Below are 13,504 nucleotides of genomic sequence, written 5' to 3'. Positions count from 1 at the left end.
TAAGTATAGTGATCAGTTTCCAGACCACCTATGCCAATGTTCTGATAGAGAGTGGCCTCCATTTAAGAAGCTGCACCTCATGATTTCAGGACCAGTCACAGTTGTAAATTTTAGTATTTTTGATGGAAAATGTTTGCTGCTAATATTTAAAATCTTATATGGATTTATTAATGCATTCTCTTGTGATTGCAACATAATTGGGCATATTTGTGTTTACCTTGGGCACAAAAAAGTTATCTGAAAAATTGGTACCTCTATCGCTCATGAATAACAAGGACTTAATGTAATAATATTTTTTTGAGATGAAAGTACTTCCTCAAAGATGCGACAGCAATGTGGTGGTTTCAGCCCGAGGCTAGGCTGATCATAGCTGAGGAATCCAGGGTTGTTTGACAGCTCTGCAAGCAGCTGAGCCCTGTGTGCGACGGTTCTCATTCAACGCTGATTATACAATTGTCAAAGGAGGTGAGAGATAGCTCTCGCCGAGCCTGCTGCAGAGCCAGATCCTTTCTCCAGAGAGATTTGTTGTTTTCCTTCAACAGCTGTTTTTTTTTAATCTTTTTGCTTAGCACTCAAGGGCCAATTTTCTCATGACCGACCACAGGAACCTGAGGTCAACTGAGAACAAGCAGCAGACTATACTGCGATGCACAGGAAGTTACATGGGCAGTTGTAGGTTGTGGGATCCACAGGAAAGGTCAGCATTCAACGCCCATGTTTAATTGGCCTTGAGAAGGTGGTGCTGATCTGAAACCATTGCTATCTCAAATAATGACAATGCAGGGGTAGGAAGGAGATAGAGCCTAGTGACATGGTGTCATGAGACTTTCCCTCACCATCAGCAGAACAGAAGAGTTGGCCATTGACTTCAGCGGGGCGGGGTGGTGGTGTGTCCTGTGCACCTGCTCCGGGCTTCATCATCGGGGCTCAGAGGGTTGAGAACTTTAGACACTTGGGTGGAAACATCACAAACATCCTGTCCTGGTCCAGATATGGGGTGGCATGGTGGTGTAGTGGTCGGCTTTACAGTACCGGCAACCCAGGTTCAATTCCTGCCGCTGCCTGTAAGGAGTTTGTACGTTCTCCCCTTGACCGCGTGGGTTTCCTCTGGGTGCTCCGATTTCCTCCCACGGTTCAAAGATGTAGCAATCGGTAGGTTAATTGGTCATTGTAAATTGTCCCGTGATTAGGCCGGGGTTAAATCAGGGGATTGCTGGGCAGCACTGCTTGAAGGGCGGGAAGGGCCTATTTCAATCGAAATAAACAAATAAGTAAATCCTGACCAAGAAAACACACTAAAGGAGGCTAAAGAAATCTGGTGTGTTCCCCTTGATCCTCAGCCATTGTTATCAATATGCCATTGAAAAGAATCTGTCCAGATGCATCACTGTTTGGTAAGGCAGCAGCTCCACAGGAGACTTGCAAGAAACCGCGGAGAGTTGCCGACACGGCTCAGCACGTCACGAAACGCTGGAGGCAGCCACTCTGCTACTGTACCACCATCTACAAACCGTACTCAGCCCACTCCAGGAACTCTTGAGTTGTGGACACAGCTCAGCACCTCCCCTCCATGGACTCCGAATACACTTCTCACTGCCTCAGTAACGTAACCAACATAATCAGTGACCCCACCCACCCCTGACACACTCTCTTCTCTCTTTTTCCATCAGACAGAAGCCTGGAAGCACATACTATCAGGCTTGTGGACAACTTCTACCCAGCTATTGTAGGACTATTGAACGATACAATGGACTCTTGACCTCACAGTCTATCTTGTCACGGCCTTGCACCTTATTGTCTACCTGCACTGTGCTTTCTCCTTAACACTATATTCTTCATTCTGTGGTTGCTTTTATTTATCTATCTATCGATCGATTCATTCATTCATCTGTTTATTTATTTATGGAGATACCGTCTGCAATAGGCCCTTACAAGTCGCACCACACTGCAAGCTCCTGATTTAACCCTGGCCTAATCACGGACAACTTACAATGATTATTTAACTGACCAATCGGCATGTCTTTGGACTGTGGGAGGAAACCGGAGCATTTGGAGGAAACTGGGAGAATGTACCCCGTTATGGATAGCGGCGGGAACTGAATCTGGGTCGCTGGTACTGTAAGGCGTTGTGCTAACCACTATGCTATCATGCCACCCTTTGTATTACCTCGACCTACTGATACTGTGAAATCATCTCTATAAATGGCATGCAGAACAGCGTGTTTCGTTCTACCTCGGTTCATGTGACAATATTAAACAAATTTACCAATTTACCGGGGTTCTCTTACAGGGCTGTTAATGAGGCAATTCCACAGTTTGAACTGAGTGACAATGAGAGAAAGTGTTTCTGTTGCCCTTGGGTCTCTATCAGCAGTTGAAGACATAGATTTGGGAGGGGGCTGAGCAAGTTGTAGATGGAGGCAGAGTGGTGTGGGTAAAAGAGCAGTTGCCTCCAAAGACCCAAGTTCAGTCTAATGCTTTCTGGGTATACGTTTGACATGGTTCCTGTAACCATATGACTGCTCTAGTTCTCTCCTACATCCCAGAAGTGTACATTGTAAAAATGTAAGTCAATTGGATGCTGTAAGTAGTTTCCATTTAGAGGTGGTGGAATCTGTGGGGAAGTAGGGAGAATAGGTTACAAGGAAAATTAATGGGAGAGTTAGATCAATCCGTGAGAGAACATAGATTCGATGGGGCTAATCGTCTTCTCTGTTATAAGCAAATATGGAAGAATGGCAGACTACAGTGTGGGGTGGTGAGTGGTCACCTTTGTTCTACATGTTAAGAGTCTTTGTGAGCGTCAGGAGCAAGTGGACAGTATTCCATCGCACTCCTGATTTGTGCGCTGTTCATGGTGGGATTTGGGTGTCAGGAGGTGAATGACTTGGGACACCCAGCCTCTGAAATACTGCTGGAGCCTGTGTCTTTGTGTGGCCAGTCCCATTCAATTCCTAACTATTGGTGACCCCTACAATGTTAACAATGGGAGATTCAGCAATGGCATTGGCCTTGAGCATCAAGGGAATGTGATTAGACTCTGCCTTTGTTGCTTGGTAAATGTGTCGCCAACAGTGCTGGCACACGTCAGGTGATGAATGTAACCAAGGTTCTCCCTTCCAATACTCTACCCCCATTCCCCCATTTCTCTCCTTTTAATCTTCCTTTAGTCCTCCCATATTGTCCCCTTTTCTTCATCCCCTATCCAGCCCTCCATCATCCACCTTCATCCTCCTCCCCCTCCTGGTTCCATCCACCCACTGTACACATGGTCCACCCACAGGTTACCCTCCCCCCCCCACTTACCTTGTCTTACCTCTCCTCTAATGGTTCCCATTTTCTACTCTTTTACTTATCCTTTAGTTGTCAGTGTTCACACTTACCTTCCTCCAGCAGCTGTCTTCAGTCTTTGCACTTCGCCTCCCCCTACTTTGCATTATCTGCCTCTCCATGTAAAACATTTCTCACCTCACTCCTAGTCTACCTCCATCTGCTATTAACCTACCACTGTCTCGCAGTTCTACCTCCGCTCCTCTCTACTGCTGGGCAAAACCTGTCTATCATCTTACACCCCCTCTCTGTTCAGCAATCACACCTCACCACTCTCTTTCCCCTCGTTATACTGGTCATCTCGCCTCTAACTCTCAGTCCTGATGCAGGGTCTTGACCTGAGACGCTGACGATTCCTTTTCTCCCACAGACGCTGCTCGGCCCTGTTGAATTCCTTCAGCAGATGGTTTGTTTTCTAAGGTTTTGTTGTGTGTGAGTGAGATTCTTGGAAGAGCTGGGGATGGAAATGAAGATAATACAAACATCCACGAGCAATATTAATTGATCTAGTTTTTGAAAAGTAGACCTCTTGCATCAGCTGTATTTATTCAGAACAGGAGCAGTCATAGAATCAATATCCTATGTCTCCTTTATTCCATTTAGTTGAGGACAGAACTTTAAGTATTAATATTTGCTTCTGTGTTTCTTTCATGATGGGAGGCACAAATTAAATAATGCTAAAATCTCTTTGGAAATGATCTGTTGTCTTCACTCTTAGTCTTTCCTTTAAAGCTGAGCACAACCTGCTTTCACTTCGGTTCTGTGGGTTTGTAGGTGGCAGATGAGGCCATTTCTCTGGAGGCTTGTGGGCGAATATATGTCAATCCATATATTGGAGTGTTAGTGTCATGTAAAATTCACAGAGTGACTTGTCCTGTGTCTTCTAACATTTGCATACTGGCTTCCTCGATCATCTTCACTTCCCCATCACCATGGCAACGATCCCCCTTACCTACAAATCTCAACTGCTCCTTCCGCCTTCTACTGAGCTACAGTCCCTATCATGAGCCAAAGCCTAACCTCTAACTCCAATCAGAATGACCCCGCAGCCCCCAATCCCCAGTCCTCACCACAGAACCACTCCTCAGGCCCATCCCCTAGTCACAAACACTTCGGCACCACTGCCCCTCGTCCCCAGCATGATCAAACCATCGATGCTCACCACTCCAACCCCTCTTCACAACTGACCATTGCCCCTAAATCCCCACCATGAACGTCTCGTCTCAACACGCCAACCTTTAGTCGCAAACAATCCAACTCCCCACACACTGATTCTCACCATGAACCAGAACCAGTTCCTAAAATGCTCCTCCACAAACCTTAAGCTCAACCATTACCGTATTTAAGCACCAACGTGTCCTGGCTCCTGATCAGTGCTGCTGTCCAATCCCCAGCCCTCACTCACACCATTCCCCAACCCCACCACCCTGCACCCCTAATCTGTGTATCACCCGAATCTCACACTCCCCCTCACCAAAGTCAGTGCCCACTGCAGCTCCCACTCCTCCCCCAGCACACCCTACAAACCCAGCCCCTTTCAACCATCCTGGTCAAAATATTTATCCTCATGACCTAATCAGTTTTCCATTTCAGCCTCCGCAAAATCTGCCTGCCCTGTCACTGTTGCTGCTTGCTGTTGCTATGACGCAGAGCCCAGTCTTTCAGCCAGCCGGTACATCTTATTTTTATTTTATTTTATTGAGATACTTCGAGCCATGCTGCCCAGCAACCACCCGGTTTAATCCCAGCCTAATCACGGGACAATTTACAATGACTAATCAACCTGCCAACCGGTACGCCTTCAGACTGTAGGAAGAAACCGAAGCTCTCGGAGAAACTCACGTGGTCACGGGGAGAACATACAAACTCCTGACAGGCTGCGGAGGGAATTGAACCCTAGCCGCCCGTTCCTGAAAAGCGTCGTGCTAGCCACTACGCTGTGTACAAATAGTGATCCCATCTGGCTCATTCGCCTCTCCCCGAAAGTCCCTGCAACTCTGCAACTTAATCTCTCGCCCATGCCCATCATTTCCCTTCGACCCTTTTGCCACCCTCTTACAACATTTAAAGCAGCCAGCCGCGGAAAGGTATCATGAACACAAGAGATTCTGGAGATGCTGGAAGAGAGATATTGGCCGGTTAGTGATTTGGGCCGAGAAACGGAAAATGGACTTTAATCCAGACAAATGTGTTTTGAGAGCATATACTGAGGAACAGAGGATGTTGGGGCATGTCGATAGATCCTTGAAGTGTCAACACAGGTAAATATTACGCTAGAAAGGCCTGTAAAAACTGGTCTCCATTAGGTGAGACATCAAGCACATAGTAGCGAGATAATACTCCAGTTTTATGAAACCTTGGTTAGATAGCTGCTCAAGCACTGTGTTTAGTTCAAGTCACCATGCTGTAAAAGGGCTGTAACAACTGAAAGCATGAGCATTAGCCAGGATTAAGTGTCCATCCAGGTTTAAGACGTGTTTGAGAGACGTGAAGAGAACACGCTTGGTGAAAGTATCTGCCTGCAAACGCATAGGTGAAAGTTCGAAGCTGCTTCTCAGAGAAGATAAAGGTAAGCAGATTTCACCTTAAATTTGAATGTGCTTCAAAGCTTTTTCTTTTCAGTTCATCATGAATGATTTGGGCAGTTATTTTGTTGCTGGTGGCAGGCCATGTAGTCTTTGCTTTCACTCATTTAGTGACAGTCTCAGGGACTCTGTGACTGAACTAATTTAGGCATGAAGACAGCTCCTTCAGGCAGCTCACCCCCTGGGTCAGGGGTGGTGCAGCCATGGCTAGTGAGAAGAGAGCACACATTAGGACATCCGAAGGGCTGGTGAAACAGGGAAGTCAGCCCAAAGGTCCACAGGTTCTGGTAGGGTGGTCAAATATATGCCATGTAACACATTGATTCCTGAGATAGTATGACTGAAATTTCTGGCCAGCGGTGTAGTGGTATCTGAACTGGACTTGGAGTTGAGTGGTCCCGGGTTGGAATCTGGGCGGCTCCACGCTGGGTTGAGCGTTGAGTTAGTAACTTGGCCTCGTAATAAGCAGACAAATGCTAAGGAAATGGCAAAGTATGATGACTGATGTGCCACAATGTGCAACTGACATATGAAGAGAAATTGTATTAACTAAACTTGCACTTAGAATCAGGTTTATTATCACCGATGTATGTCGTGAAATTTGTTCTTTGGCGGTAGTAGGGGAGTGTACGGCATAAAATATTACCAAAATGGTGCACTAAGAAATAAAATAAATAAACAGTGCAAGAGAGGAATAGTGAGGTAGTGTTCATGGATTCTTGGACTGTTCATGAATCTGATGGCGGAGGAGAAAAAGTTCCTAAAATGTTGAGTGTGGGTCTTTAGAATCCTGTATCTCCTCTCTGATGGTAGTAACGTGGAGAAAGCATGGCCCAGATGGTGAGAGTCTTTAATGATTTATGCCAGTTTCTCGAGTATCTGCCTTTTGAAAATGTTCTTGATGGTAGGGAGGATGGTGTCATGACGGAACCAGCTGAGTCTACAACCTGTCCATTGGACCGCCCATACCAAGTGGTGATGCAACCAGTCAGATTGCTCTCCACAGCCTGTCTGTAGAAATTTACGAGAGTCTCAAGCTCCTGATGAAGTATAGCCACTGGAATGTCTTCTTCATAAATGAAAGTGATCTCATAGAAACACACTAATTTCCCTGTTGGTGTTGGAGGAACATAGAACCAGATTCACTCTGACGTCTTCTCCCATAAGGCACCTGAACTATAAATGTTGTCTGGTGGTGCAGAGTCGTAAGAGCGTGTCCATAAAATGCCTTGATGAGCTGACCACAGTGTCACTTGATTGCCAAAGGCTTGGCGATGGCCTCCTGAGATTGGTTGCGCAAGAGCCATGCACTTTTGAGAGGTAGAACCGAATTGCCAGCACTGTCCTGAGGCAGGGATAAGAATCAGGAGCACAGGGGAACTGTTCTGCCTTTCGGAATCAGAATCAGAATTATGCGCCGACAGAAGAGAATTATTTTAATTTCACATTGTGGTCGTCGTGGCCTGAAGGAGCATGTTCTGTTCCATGTCCTATGTCCTATGAATGGCACCAGGGTCAATGAATCAATGAACTAACATCCAGCATTCTTCACCTTGGGAAATGGGAACTTAATTTCCGGTTTTGACTTACATTCCCTTTCAGGATCTGTTTGTTGCTGGAAAGGATGGCATTCTTATGGATTATTACTTGTTCCCGAGAAGATTTTGAGAGAGCTGCCTTCTTGCATGGCTACAGACCTTCTGAAAGTACTCCCACTGCGTCGTAGGGGAGATGGTTCAAGTACTTAGACCAGGGGCTCCCATTCTTGTTGATGCCCTGGATCAATACCATTAAGAAAGGCGTCCGTGGAGCCCAGGTTGGGAACCCCTGATTTGTACCTGATGATGATGAAGGAGCTGTTTTATATTTTCAAGTCAGAATGGTGTGTGAATTAAAGGGGAACCTCTGAGTGGTTGTGTACTTATACACTTGTTGCCATTCTTCTTGGTGGCAGAGGTCATGGGCTTGAGAGGTTCTCTCAAAGTAGCCTAGTTAAATAACTGCAGTACCTTTTCGACCATAAGACAAGGAGGCAGAATTAGGCCATTTGGCCTTACAGTTTGCTCCACCATTCGATCATGCCCGATTTATTTTCCCTTTCAACCCTATTCTTGCCTTCTCTTCATAAACTTTGATGCTCTAACAAATCAAGGTGGTAGAGACAGCAGCAAATGCTGATGGCGCAGGAATGAAAATGGAGTTGATGGGATGAGGACTGGCTGAGATATAATGAGGCCCCCATTCTTCCCAAACTTAAATGCTGTCTCAATCTGCATTTGCAGAGGAAATGTAAATGGAGTTGACCGTTATACAATTATCAGTGAGCATCACCACGTCTGACCTTATAATGGAGAGAAGGTCACTGATGAACCAACTGAAGATTGTTGGCCTTGAGGAACTCCTGTGATGATGTTCTGCGGATGACAGTTGATCTCTGGAAACCACAGCCATCTCGGTTTGTGTGAGTAAATTAATTAAGTGTGGTATGAAAGGCTAGTAATGTTAATGATGACCACAACACTATTGGACTGTCATAATCATCCATCCGATTCATCTGTTTATTTTTAATAGGTCTGTGTTCTTTCTTGTAAATAGTGTATAATTTCTGTGTATAATTTATGCTTTTCCTGTTGAATGGGTTTTGTTGCTGCAATTAAGTTTTCATTGATGTACTTGTGCATACATGCACTTTTGCAAATGACAATAAATTTAACTTTGACTCTAAAAGCCTACAAAAACCAGTGGATTCCGCCCAGTCCATCAACGTAAAGCTCTTCCCACCATTGAACACATCTACATGAAACACTGTTACAGGAAAGCACCTTCCCCCCCCCCCCCCCCCCACTCACATTCCCACCCCCCAGAACATGCTCTGTTCTCGCTGCTGCCTTCAAGAAAAAGGTACAGGAGCCTCAGGACTCCCACTACCAGGTTCAGGAACAGTTCCCGCCCCTCAGCCATCAGGCTCTTGAACCAAAGAGGTTAACTTTACCCAACTTCACTTGCCCCACAACCAATGGACTCACTTTCAAGGACTCTTCACCTCACATTCTGGGTATTTGTTGCTAAAATTACTATTATTTCTTTCCTTTTGTATTTGTACAGTTTATTCTCTTTTGTACACTGGTTGAATGCCCAAGTTGGTGTGGTTTTTCATTGATTTTATAACATTTATTATTAGATTATGGATTTATTGTGTATGTTCACAAGTAAATGAATCTCAGGGTTGTAGATGGTGATATATATGTACCTTTTGGTAATAAATTTACTTTGATTGTGGGCCAAAGGGCCTGTATGTGCAGTATTGTTCTACTGTATGATAAACGTTGTTCTAAGCTTTGTTACCTATTCTTTTTCATGCCGGGGGCAGGAGGGAGAGGGGGGAAAGTTGATGCCTTTCCTTTCAACAATGGTCCCATGGTCGTTCTGTATCTCATGGATATCTGGAGAAGACAAATATTAGAGTTGTATTGTAAAGAGCATACCAAAGATTTCTGCAGATATGTAACGTGTCAAAAAGAGGCGAAAGTGGATACTGGACCATAAGCAAACAATGCTGGAGAGGTAGTAATGGGGGATAAGGTAATGGTGGACAAACCGAATAAGTATTTTGCATCAGTCTTCACTGTGGAAGACACTAGCAGTATGGTGGAAGTTCCAGGTGTCAGAGGTCATGAAGTGTGTGAAGTTACCATTACTAGGGAGAAGGCTCTTGGGAAACTGAAAGATCTAAAGGTAGTTAAGTCACCTGGACCAGATGGTGGCTGACATCCCATCCACCCATTATATCTGCTAACCCATTACTTAACCACAAGACCATAAGATATAGGAGCAGAAGTAGGCCATTTGGCCCATCGAGTCTGCTCTGGCATTCAATCATGGGCTGATCCAATTCTTCCAGTCATCCCCACTCCCCTGCCTTCTCCCCATACCTTTTGATTGCCTGGCTAATCAAGAACCTATCTGCCTTAAATACACCCAATAACTTTGCCTCCACAGCTGCTCGTGGCAAAAAATTCCACAGATTTACCACCCTCTGACTAAAGTAATTTCTCAGCATCTCTGTTCTAAATGGACGTCCTTCAAGCCTGAAGTCATGCCCTCTTGTCCTAAACTCCCCTACCATGAGAAATAACTTTGCCAAATCTAATCTGTTCAGGCCTTTTAACATTTGGAGTGTTTCTATGAGATCCCACCCCCCCCCTCATTCTTCTGAACCCCAGGGAATACAGCCCAAGAGCTGCCAGATGTTCTTCATACAGTAACCCTTTCATTCCTGGAATCGTTCTCATGAATCTTTTCTGAACACTCTCCAATGTCAGTATATCCTTTTGAAAATAAGGAGCCCAAAACTGCACACAATACTCCCAAGTGTGGTCTCACGAGTGCCTTATAGAGCCTCAGCATCGCATCCCTGCTCTTATATTCTATCTAGAAATGAATGCCAATATTACATTTGCCTTCTTCACCACTGACTCAACCTGGAATTTAACCTTTTGGGGTATCCTGCACAAGGACTCCCAAGTCCCTTTGCATCTCTGCATTTTGAATTCTCTCCCCATCTAAATAATAGTCTGCCCATTTATTTCTTCCACCAAAGTGCATGACCATACACTTTCCCACGTTATATTTCATTTGCCACTTATTTGCCCATTCCCTTCAACTATCTAAGTCTCTCTGCAGGCTCTCTGTTTCCTCAACACTACCTGCTCCTCCACCTATCTTTGTATCTCTGCCTCAAAAATATTCAATGATTTTGTTTCCAACAAATTTTGAGGAAGAGAACTGCGAAGTCTTTTCCAGTAGATCCTCCTCATCTCTGTCTTAAATGAGCAATCCTTTACCTCGTAGATCAAATGAAAGAAACCCCTTGCATGATGTCTTTCTCACCTTTGGAACCTGGTCATTGCATTGGAGGACAGTGCTTGGTGTTGAGTGAGTCTCTTGGGGTTTAAGAGTGACAAAGGATGGTTTTCCTTGAAGGAGACTTGGATAAAATCTCTAAGCTCAGCATCATGTCATTAGCTCCAATATGGCCCAGATCTCAAGAGATGAAACTTTAAGGGGGCAATCACTTCATCATGTTTCAATGCACAATGACAAAAGAGCCACTGTTTACTCATGAACATGATAGTGGGATAGCTTAGGATCAGATAATGAGCCAACTCTGTTGTATAAATTCCACTGTCAAATCAAATTAAGTTTAATTATCATTCAACCATAAATAGATACAGCTGATCAAAACAGCTTTCCTCTGGGGCCAAGGTGCAAAACATATATAAAGCACATTCATAATAGCAAGCAAAAAAATACATTGTCTCCCAAAAAACATATATATAGTCCATTGATGACATGCCCCGCAAATTGACGGTACAGTCCGGGCAGTCCAGCCTGGACACCCGAACACCGAACACCAGAGGGCAACATTGATGGGAGAGGCCAGCCCCCAACCGAGCATGGACACCACCCTATACTGCCTCCGGTGTCTTCTCACCTGGACTGCAGCAGCAGGCAAGCCTGCGGCATGAGGCCTAGTCCTTGCTACAACCAAGGCCAAGCAGCTCCACACTACCTGTCTCACCTCCAAACAGGCTTCCTGCCTCCTACATTATCAATGTCCAATAGGGCCTGCGATCGTGAGAGAAACTTCCGAGACTATCACCTGCGGTTACACTGCATGCCAACTTCACACACCAACTTCAAGGCCTTCGAGTCGCAGGCAGCAACACAGCTCCTCTGACACCCCAGCCGGCCACCCTGATCAACAAGCAGCTCGCTGATGTAGTGGACCTGCTGTACCCAAAGTCCTTGGAATCCAGTATGTCTTGCAATCATAGAATACACACTTAAATGGAAAAAAAAACACCTTTGCTTGGCCCGCAAGAGGCTGCTGCATCCAAGCATGCCACCACCTTACTGGAAGATGAAATGAACCAGAACTTGTCTAGAATTTTAGTTGAGAGTAATTAGGCAATATTGGGGATTGTTAAATAAAGAGGGTATCAGTATCTGGAGTTCTACTTCATTTATGCTACCAGGGCTATGAGCTAGAGGCTAATGCTGCCAGTGACCCTTGTGGTATCTGATTTAATGTGCTTTGTGCTTTTACTTAGCTCCTCAATGAGAGTGTGGCTATCATCCATCAACTTAATGAGTGTGGCAAAAAAGCAGTTGACCTTACTCCTGACAGATAATAAATTAAAACCAAAGGGAAATTGTGGCCTAGAATTGAATTATTGGGAAAAAAAAGTTTCATTTGATCTTCCATTTAGAACACTCTGCCTGATTTAGAAGTTCATCCTGATGTAAAAAAAATTACCAAAGAAAAATCGTAACAAAACTAAAGTGCAGAGATCAACAAAATGGGAGTAATAATTTAAAATCTACTACTGTCTAATTCCAGTTACTTTCCAAGAACTCCAACCAAAAGTGATGTTTGTACCGTACAAAACAATGGGCAGCTCTTCTGAGAGTATTGAGACATCTACTTTAGACATCCTCTGAGTCCCCCACCGTCATCATGTTGGAGGACTTGCCATTGACCAGGAGTTAAATATGCCACCACAAGAACCAATGATTCAGAAGCTTCTCACCCGTGCACTGGGCCTCCTTAGAACAGCCTGAGGAACAGAACGAGGAACAGCTCCTCACCTTCTTACTGGGCAAAACAAAGGACTTCTGGGAAGTTGGGGGTGATGGTGCACATGCTCCTGTACATCAACAATATTGAGGTTGAGAGGGTTGAGAGCTTCAAATTCCCAAGAGTGAATGTCACCAATTGCCTGTTGAAGTCCAACCATACCGATGCCATGGCTAAGAAAGCTCCTCAACATCTCTACTTCCTCAGGAGGCTAAGGAAATTTTGCATATCCCCTTCAACCCTTACTAATGTTTTTACGAATGCACTTATGTGGATGTATATAGGCTTGATATGTCAACTGTTATGCAAATGACTGCAAGAGAATGCACAGAGTTCTGGACAGAGCTCAACACATCATGGAAACCAGTCTCCCCTCTATGTACACTACTTCTCCCTGCCTCAGTAAACTACTACTATGTCGATTCAGGCCTAGGGGGCTGGTGTTGGACATAATTTTCAGTAAATTCAGTAAAGCAGCCAGCATAATCAAAGACCTACCCACAATGGAAATGTACCACCAGGCTCTGGGACAGCTTCTAACCCACAGTCATATGGTTCTTTAGCACGATAATGTGGGTTCTTGACCTCACAATCTACCTCCTTATAATCCCATACCTTAATGTTTAACTGCACTGCTCTTTCTCTGTATAGCTGATATGCTTTATTCTGCATTGCATTTCAATGCATTGCACAATGAGTTGATCTGCATGAAGAGTGTGGAAGACAAGCTTTTTGCTGCATCTCACTGCATGTAACAATAATAGCCCATTTCCAAATCCAATTCCGAAATTCCATGCTACATGACTCCACTATTGGTGCCAATGGCCTTCCACCATTGGAAAGCTCGGCTGGTCGTGAGGAATCTAACATAAAGACCCAGGGAATGTTGCTTTTCTACCGGTTCCTCTGATAGCCTTCCCGGCAAACCATCAGAAGTATTAGTGGGAGC

This window comes from Hemitrygon akajei, chromosome 9, assembly GCF_048418815.1.
Source record: "Hemitrygon akajei chromosome 9, sHemAka1.3, whole genome shotgun sequence".
Classification (NCBI taxonomy): domain Eukaryota; kingdom Metazoa; phylum Chordata; class Chondrichthyes; order Myliobatiformes; family Dasyatidae; genus Hemitrygon; species Hemitrygon akajei.
This window is presented reverse-complemented; position numbering follows the sequence as displayed.